Consider the following 10,126-nt stretch of genomic DNA (forward strand, 5'->3'; position numbering starts at 1 on the left):
TGCATTAGGAGATAACTTTGCATCACATAGGCTTTACAACACTGCTTATACTCAGAAGGATTCTTGCCTATACAAATATGTTCATGTTTATTGGCTGAGAAATAGACATAATAGCATAGAAGATAGGTATCAGCAAATCTCTTGTGCTGATTAAGGCTTATTATAAATATAAAGGTTGTGTGTGTCTATACCTGGAAAATAAATAGTCAAAGGTAAGGTAGACTCCCTGGATGGAGAATACATTTTTTCTACAATACCTTAGTCATTTCATGACAGCAACAGTAAAGGCACTAATACACAATATCAATTAACACCTAAATGAGTTATTTCATATGCACTTGCTAGAGTTTTTCTCAAGAACGAATATTTTGTGTAATTCCATCAGAATCATAGATTGCCTTAATTGTGAGGTTTTTTTTAGATCTTGAAAGACTATTGTGACATGCAATCTTTAACAGATTGATCACCTGATAGACGTTTTACTCTTGTATAAAGATACTGCAAAGTGCAAAACTTTACCACACTGATTACATATATAGGGTTTCTCTGGAGATAGATTTTTTTCATGACTTTGAAAATGACTGGTGCACACACAAGCTTTACCACATTGCTATTTTCGTGAGGTTTCTCACAAGTCTATGTTATTTTATACATTATGAGATAAATATCACCTGCAAAGTTCTTACCACATTATTCATACAGGGTTTCTCTCACAGGTATGTTCTTTTACGCATTCTGAGATACATTATATGCTGTTTTATGTGTTCAAAGGAGACTGTGATATGCAAAGTTTCATCACTTAGTGAACATTGTGCAGTAAAGTCTCTCACTCTGTGTGTGCTTGTGTGTCTGTCTGTCTGTCTGTCTGTCTCCAGTATGTGCTCCGTGCTGCATTATTAGATAACTGTGCTAGGCACAGGCTTTACCACACTGCTTATATTCACTTTTCTTCCCAATACAAATATGTTCATGATAATTAAGTCTATGATCATATTCATGGTGATTCTCTCCAATATGTTCATTTATACATTCAAAAATGATTGCACTGTACAAAGGCTTTCTCACACTGATTATATTTGTAAAGATTCTCTCCAGTATGTCTTCTTTTATGATTTTCTAAATTATAATGTTGGGAAAAGGCTTTCTCACATAGATTATATCTGCAGGATTTCTCTCCAGTATGAATGCTTCCAAGCTTTTTAAAATGACTGTGGTTTGTAATGATTTTATCACAATTGATTACATTTATAGGGTTTCTCTCCAGTATGTATTGTTTAATGTATGTGGAGACTATTATGTTGGGAAAAGGCTTGATCATATTGAATACATTTGTAGGATATTACTCCTGTATGAATTCTTTTATGTATTTGGAAATTACTGTATTGCAAAAAGGCTTTATCACATTGAACAGTTTTATGGTTTCTCTCCAGTATGATTTCTTTTATGGTTTTGTGGAATACTATTTTCTGGAAAGGCTTTATCACATTGCTTACATTTGCAGGGTTTCTCTCCAGGACAAATATTTTCTTTTAAGATGACTAAGATTTGTAAAAGCTTTAGCACATCGATTATATTTGTAGAGTTTCTTTCCTGTATGTGTTCTCCCATGGCTTTTAAGATGACTGTGTTGTGAAAAGGCTTTCTCACATTAATTGTATTACCATCCAGTATGTGTGCTTTTATGTTGTAGGAAATGACTGTGTTACACAAATACTTTACCACATTGACAATATTCATAGGGTTTCTCTCCAGTATGAATGTTTCTATGTGTCTGGAGGCTACTGTGTTGTGAAAAGGCTTTATCACATTCAATACATTTGAAGGATTTCTCTCCTGTATGTGTGCTTTTGTGACTCTGGAGGTTACTGTGTCATGAAAAGGCTTTATCACATTCCTTACATTTGTACAGATTCTCTCCATTATGAATTCTTCCATGCATTTGAAGACTCTGGGAATGCAAGAAAACTTTACCACATTGATTGCATTTGTAGGGTTTATATCCAGTATGAATTCTTTCACGCCTTTTAAGATGAATGTGTTGTGCAAAGGCTTTATCACATTCATTATAGTTGTAGGGTTTCTCTCCGGTATGAATTCTTTCATGCTTCTTAAGATGACTGTGATTTTGAAACACTATACCACATAGATTACATTCATAAGGTTTCTGTCCAGTTTGTGTTTTGTTATATACTTGGCAAATCATATTAGGTGCAAAGGCTTCAACACACTGAATAACTTCATGTGGGTTCTTTTCTGTATGACTCCTTTCATGCCTTTGAGCCTGACTGTGAGAATGTAAAGCAAAGGCTTTACCACATTGAGTATATTCAGATGGTATTTCTGCACTCTGACTTTTTTCATGCCTGAGAAGATAAGTGGCACATTTGAAAGCTTTATCACACTGCTGAATACTTTCTTCTGTGTGATTTAATGTTACTAATTGTCTAAGTATAAAGAGGCATCAGACCTTAAGATTTTATAACTTTGTTTTCATCAAAGATAGCTGAGATGGTATGAGCATTTATTACATTGCTCAGCTTTGCCTATTCTTTTTCTATAAAAGGTTTTTCCCATACTTGAAGAAAAGTGGAAGAACACAGAGCTTTACCACACTAATTGTATTCCAATTTTTCCTAAACTGTGGGTCATAATATATTTGCAAAATGAACCAGGAGAAAGAGAAGCATTTCTAATATTCCTAGTACTCAAGAGAATTTTCTACAGAATGAGGTTGTTGATGTATTGCTAAAGAAGTTGGAAAAACAATAAACTGTAAACTTGTATCATGTTCAAAAAGTCTATTCTAACTGGCACCCACTATATATCTTCTAATTGGTATTGGTGAGAGAAAGAGAGAGAGAAAAAAAAGAAAGATAGATAGATACATAGTTTCCATCAATATCCCTTTTGTATACATGGTTTGTATCCATTAGGATGTATTCTATACCTATGAAAGGAAAAGTAACAAATGAAATGTTTGAATATAACATTCACAGAGCTTGACATTCTATTCCACATAGACATGTGATATAGGGATTAAGGTTACTGCACAACATCCTTCTTACCTCCCTTAACTTGCCTGTCTCACTAAACTTAGCACTGTACTATTAATATATGTGTGACCCCAGCTTTACTATGACTATTTGCTTCTTAGAAGCTTTTGGTAATATATTTATCAACTATTCAATGTGTATATCTTTTACAAAATTATCAGAAAGGGACTTTCAGTTGTATAGTACAGCTCTAATATGGCTTTGTTACAAATGTGGATATACACTAAGGCATTGTTTCCATGCCCTCTTTCTTAAAGGAAAGCCTTGCAAAAACAAATCAGATACAGGACATTGAAGACCATGGTTTTGTTAGAATGTAACAATCATCAATAGACTCCAATATGTGCTTATTTATACTGTTGCTTTTCTTTAAAACTTTATGCACAGATTACATTTTCTTCAGAGATACATTTGTATGAACTTGCACATGAAAATTACCTTCTGAGTCTTCTAGATCTTTGACAATGTTCTTCAATATTTTGAACTTCCCAATTAAAGCCTAAAATAGAGTAATAGAAAATGCATGTATAGAAATTTTATAAAAAGTAAGTTACTATCTTCAGCAAACCTTAGAGTCGTGCATGATTTGTTCACAACATTCTTCATCCATCTCAATTGAAATTACATAAGGACATCAAAAGAAAGAAAATGTTTTCTCCAATTCTAAAACAGGGAAGGGATTCACAGTCTTACCTACAGCACTGAGGTTTCTGTAGGTCTCCAGCATGACATCTTTGTAGAGCTTTTTCTGGGAAGGATCCAGCAAAGCCTACTCTTCCTGAGTGAAGTTCACATGGCCATCCTCATATGTCATGGCATTCTAAAGTATCCCATACATGAGTACAAAAGAGAGGACAATAGAGACAACATTGGACAGGTATTCTTCCTAGACAATGTGTTCATATAAATCTGGGACCTGACCCACTTATTTCCTTACACAGAAACTCTACTGTTAACTACCAAGTCATATTAAAAGGAAACTAAATAAAGAGGTTCACCCCTGTCATTTCTCAGCCCTCTGAATAGGATGTAGCCTGTCTAGAGTAATGTCAATTATCGATATAAAGAGAGAAGCTCTACAAGATCCATAGTGCTTACCACACATCAAAGAAATGTGTACTAACATTAACAATTACTAACTATAAACATCAGTAGGCAAGCTGGGTCTATTGGCATAGGCCTTTAACACTACATAGCAGTATCGCATTGAGTCAGATAGCAGTGTGATGTATATAGTGAGTTCTGGGACAGACAATGGTACATAGTAAGACCCTGTGTTCCCTGCCAGAATTAACCAACCAAACTGGAAAGATCGAAAGAATTTATAGGATTTTAGTTAAATATGTAAATGAATCATACATACAATCCAATTCTGTATTCTTCCTCCTCCAGAAACTGATGTGCACTGGTTTAAACTGTAACCTTAGTAAGATTACCAAAAGGGAATATATGTTTAAACAATTACAATTGGACAGAAGAAAATGTTCACAATGTTAATGATGATTAGATGTAAACAACATATGGCGGGAGAGAGAGATCAGCAAGGAATTATAAGGCATGGTTCTGATGCTCTGACTGGGAATACACCAGTAATTCCTGAAGGTCCTTGTCTCTAAGTGGTTTTTTAATGATCTATAAAGTTGACAGCAGCCAAAGGATGGGTGGGAGGGGTGGGACTTGTAGGTTTGCAAAGGTGAGGAAAGAGAAGGAGGAGACAGGAAAGAGAGATTTGNCATCCTTTGGAGGAGAGTCACCATCCATGTGAAATCCTAGGGAGAGTGGTCATTGGCCATTTCCTCAGGTGGGGTTCTCAAAATGTAACTAAGCTGAGAGCAGATTTAAGATGTTGAGTAAGGAGAGGGTAACAGAAGAACTAAGCTAAGGACAGATATAGAGTATTGAGCAAGGAGTAAAGGAATGGACACACTAGCTGGGGGAGACTTGGAAAAGCCCAGCCCCTGAACCATAAGGCAGGGTAAAATGTGTGTGTGTGTGTGTGTGTGTGTGTGTGTGTGTGTGTGTGTGTATGTGTGTGTGTGTGTATGACTTTCAACCACATACCCAATGTAACCAGGACATAGGGGTTGTAAGTGTCCCTGACAAGAACTAAAAGGCTACAGGCAACATGAAGAGCTCTTGCTTGTCCTGCAAATAAGTGAGCTCAATTGCCTGTATTTATACAGGGCTCACACCTATCTATTATTCCACACTCAGGATGTCTCAGGCCATCTTCTTTCCACTGTGAGGACTGGGCACACATGAGGTGTATATTCATGCATATAGGCAAAAGACTCTTGTTCTTCCTAATATAAGTGACAACAAACACGACAGGTAGAAAGGTAGTCAGCATCTGCCCTGTGATGACTGAGACGTCTCAGCAGTATTAACATCATGAGTATGTGGCACCATGGGAAATAGAATGTCTGCAAAATTTAAAACATCAAGAGATGGGTGAAGCTCAGCCCAATGCATATTCCTGACATATGAAGACACGTACATTATAGGCCCATCTGAAAATAATAATCTAAAAAAATGCCAGTCATGGTGGCCCTCATTTGATCCCTGCACTTGAAGCTACAATCAATTTGATCTCTACATTCAAGGCCTGGCTGACATACAGGACTAATTTGGGGACACCTAGGACCACAAAGAAAAATGTCTTCAAAAACAAAAAAAGAAAATTTAAAAAATACAAAACATTTGTTAAGCCAAATGGCTTGGCACTGAATAACTACCCATTGCTTCTACTGTATCTAATGCAATTTAAGGACAGATGTAGATTATGGGGAAGTTATGACAGGAAGGAAGGACATAAAAAGGAAGCTGAAGGATGAATTTCAAGCAAAACCAAATAAACAGAAAGAAGAGGAAATGGATTGAGTCTATAGACACTCAAATCCCAACTCAACAAGGAATTGCATCTAGTTGGGCTTCTACAAATCCTCCATGTTAATCCTCCCAATTAAGACAAATGAGGTCGGAGGATTGGTAAAAATAAGCAAGCCTAGTGAGCTAACTTCATTTCCTTACCCATATGCAAAATATCTATTTACAAGCTTGAATGTACAACTAAACTGCTAGATGCTCAAAATTTTCCTTCTATCTATGCCCTTTTACCTAGCAACTCTACCTTTCTCTTGAGCTCACTGAAACATATGTGGGCTCCATCGCTTTCTTTCCTCAAATCCTGTTTCATTTTTGTCCTGCTATTTCTTAACCCTCTTTTTCCATGACGCAATTGTAAGATGACAGAGTCTGAAGAGAGTGCCCACCAAGGAGAGCTCTCAAATGTCTAATTGCTATAAAAGAAGCCTCTATCTCCCTCACTACACCCTTGGCAGGCTCTAAGAGGTCAGTTCACGGTGGTGGTGGTGGTGGTGGTGGTGGAAGGATCCAGTCCAAGTCTGTAGGGGCCCAAAACTTTTCAACTTTATTGTGGAGCTCCTCAAAGTCAGTGCCAGTCAACTGACTTTGCCTCAAGTCAACAAGCAAAGACCACAAGACTCTTCCCAAGCAATTTGCCCTACAATAGGCATGAACATTCCATTCTTCAGCATTCTCTTCTACTGAGGCTTTGGCTTTCAGAGCCACACCCAAACTACAAGGTTTCTGGACATACCTAGCTGCATCTGAAAAGGAAATGTCTTCCTAAGCTTGTATATTTTACTACCAGTTAGGTTTTCTATGAACTATATTCAAATATCCTTCAACAATTTACCCCCTTGCTTTTCCCATCCTCATCCTAAATTCTTCCCTGACAGTTTCTTCTTTGTTACATATGTGTGACTATGAAGACTCAAATACATAAATAAAACTTGCTGATTGCATTTTTATTGGATATGTTTATATGGTTGAAGTACTGCTCATGTTGCATTGATTAGCCAAATAGGAACTCATTGCCTGGGGCCAATTATCCTACTTGAGTGTTCCACTGTTTAGTAAGCAATATCACTTGGGGAGCACAAATCATCCACAGATAAAGAGGACAATAAAATACCGTGTCTTCTCTGTGAAGCAGGTAAAATACCTGCCTTGAATCCAAAATCTGCAAGTGGGTTATTTTATGAGCATTTTGCTATTGGTGGTAGCAAACCTCCCCAACCTTTGATACAGAGGTAGGTGTCACCCCAATTCCCCAGAATGATTATCCCAGACATTCCCCCTGCTTTTCCCAAAGATTTCCAGGTACTGAAAAATAAGTATTCAGCATAGGAGCAATGGGTGCATTCCCATTTAAACGCCATATCTTGCTTCAACTCTCAGAGTGTTTGCTCGTCAGTGCAATAGTATTGCTTGTGAAGGGAAATGAAATTTAAGGCCTGTGATTCATGTAACTTATGTCAAATAGTCCAAAGAAAAAGTTGTTTGTGATCTTAGAAGCCTTAGGCTGAGAACATAGTGGAACAGGCCCAGAGAATGTCCAGGCAGGTCCGTTGTTAAAACATTCCTGGGGCTGACTGGCCATAAAGAAAAAAGAAGAATGCAGGAATTTGTCCGAGCTATCTTGGCTGAGTCACCAGCCATCTAGCCCAGCACCTCCTTCGGCCCCTTGCCCTCCTGACATAGTTTGAAGTTATATGTTAACCAGATGCTCCACTGACCTACATAAGCATCCGGCCCTCGGGACTCCTGACATCCTGACTTGCACGTACTATTCTGCCGATGTGTAATAGTTTTTGCTGATGTTCAAATGAGCAATCGGGTGAAACTGCGCCAATTCCCCCTAGTCCCGACCCTCTCCCTATAAAAAGCCCTAGCTTTCAAGCCTCATGATTGATTCCTCTGTCTCCTGTGTGAGATACGAATCAGCCCGGAGCTCCGCCATTAAACTACCTCGTGTGTTTGCATCAAGATGGTCTCTCATGTTTCCTTGGGTGGGCCCTTTCCTGAGACTCGAGTGGGGTTCCCGAAAGGGGGTCCTACACTTGTAGGACTGTTTCAGAGGAGAATCTTAGAATGAACCCACAAGGTGCCTCCTATTGTAGCTACTGAGTGTTAGCTCTTTCCAGAGTCCATCACTATCTAGGGTCACCCTACTGGACCTCAGGACAGTAGCAGCATTGCTACTAGATGAGAAGAGTTCAAATGACTCATACAGTCCAGGTCTACTGAGCTCTGCTATTCCACAATGGGTTCAGACAGGGTCCTAGTCTAGGAAATTTGTAGTTATGAAGATCTTACAGTTTTCCAGAGCATGTCTTCTTCTTTAAGGGACATGATGTGTACATTCTCTTACACACCTACATTCAGTTCAGCCATCAATTTGCCTCACAGCTGGGAAGTCCTGCAGGCAAACATAGGTCACACTCAAACAGTAACTGTTGTTCAAGCAAATATGGCCCTTAGATGAAAAACAATAAGTTGTGTATGGAGGGATTTGGACACAAGAGAGATGGTGGAAATGCTGTAAGTATAATGGAAAAATATAGTTTTGAAAGTCAAAAAGGTGGAGCTAGAGAAATTACCCAAGGAACTGAAGGCGTCTGCAACCCTATACGTGGAACAACAATATGAACTAACCATTACCTCCAGAGCTCATGTCTCTAGCTGCATATATATAGCAGAAGATGGCCTAGTCGGCCATCATTGGGAAGAGAGGCCCCTTGGTCTTGCAAACTTTATATGCCCCATACAGGGGAACACCAGGATCAAGAAGTGGGACTGAGTGGGCAGGGGAGCAGGGTGGGGGGGAGGGTATAGGAGACATTCAGGATAGCACTTGAAATGTGAATGAAGAAAATATCTAATAAAATAATTAAAAAATACACATGAAAAAGGACAATAATTAATAAGCCTTGAGTCTGAAAATTAAGTTGCTTTTTCTAGATGGTCATATGAATGAAACTAATTGTTCTATATTATGTATTAAACTGTTTCCCTACTTCGTGGTAACAAAAAAAAAAAAGTCAAAAAGGGCTTGATGATTATGTACTCCAGAGAGGAGGGATTTGTATTAGAGCACACCAAGTATTACACACGCCTATTTTCTCAGGAGGATCATCTTAAAACTTGGAAAAATAGCTGGGCATGGTGGCGCAGGCCTTTAATCCCAGCACTAGGGAGGCAGAGGCAGAGTCAGGCAGATTTCTGAGTTCAAGGCCAGCCTGGTGTACAAAGTGAGTTCCAGGACAGCCAGGGCTATACAGAGTATACAGAGAAACCCTGTCTCAAAAAAAAAAAAAAAAAAAAAAACTTGGAAAAATAAACTGTCCCATTTGGTAGGAACACAATCATTACCTAGATATTATTCTTGGTAGAACTAGTGTAACTACAGTAATTTGACGTTTCAGCAACTTCAGCTTTTTAATCCAGATTCTTGATTGCCTGGGATTGGATAGAAAAATGGGCCAGCAGGACAGTTATCAATCATCTAATATTGATTACCTCGATGCTAATGTTAAGTACTGTCAAAGTAGAGATATTATCAACTTCTTTTGTTCCGTCCCTTTTTGGGATGTGACTAAACACATTTCAAAGTTTGTTAAAAAATTCAATTCTTGCATAGGTACAGCTTCATTTGACAGTCCCAAATAAAAAAAGAAGTTCGATGACAATCATTTACTGGCCTATCTTTCCTTTCAATGCACAGTCAAGGCCCAGGCTGGGGGAATTGCAGGACTGACATCCAAGCATGTGGCAGCAGAGACAGGATTGGAAGTTCAAATTAATTTTAAATTACAGAGTATGAGCCAGCCTATGGTACAGGAGATAATGCTCTAAACAGAAATAAATAATCAACAGCACTTTTGAAAAGTGAAAAATAATTTCAATGACTGGGAAGTATTGGGGAATGAAAACAATTAAGAGACAATAGCAGAGATGCATTTAAAGGAAATCACATTCAAAAACTGAAATCAGTTTTAACTCTTTAATGTGGGAAGCCAGAATGAATCGCCACCACAAGACAGTGCTGGCTCCCTGTGTGTTTTCCTTGTGAGTAAGCAAAGTGCGCATGTGCTTTNNGGGTTCTGCCAGTCACTGCTCAGCCCGGAGCATAGTTATGAGTTTCTGATTGCATATCCAATCAGGAGTTTCCACACTGTCCTAAGCATATGTAAACAATATTAAGTATA

General features: G+C 38.2%; 1 pseudogene; it reads right to left on the reverse strand.

Annotated features, from left to right (window-relative positions):
* Positions 1–1,030: 1,030 nt before the first annotated feature.
* On the reverse strand, positions 1,031–8,270 carry LOC110314984 (annotated as a pseudogene).
* Positions 8,271–10,126: the final 1,856 nt, after the last annotated feature.

This window comes from Mus pahari, unplaced genomic scaffold (genome assembly GCF_900095145.1).
Source record: "Mus pahari unplaced genomic scaffold, PAHARI_EIJ_v1.1 scaffold_5705_1, whole genome shotgun sequence".
Taxonomy (NCBI): Eukaryota; Metazoa; Chordata; class Mammalia; order Rodentia; family Muridae; genus Mus; species Mus pahari.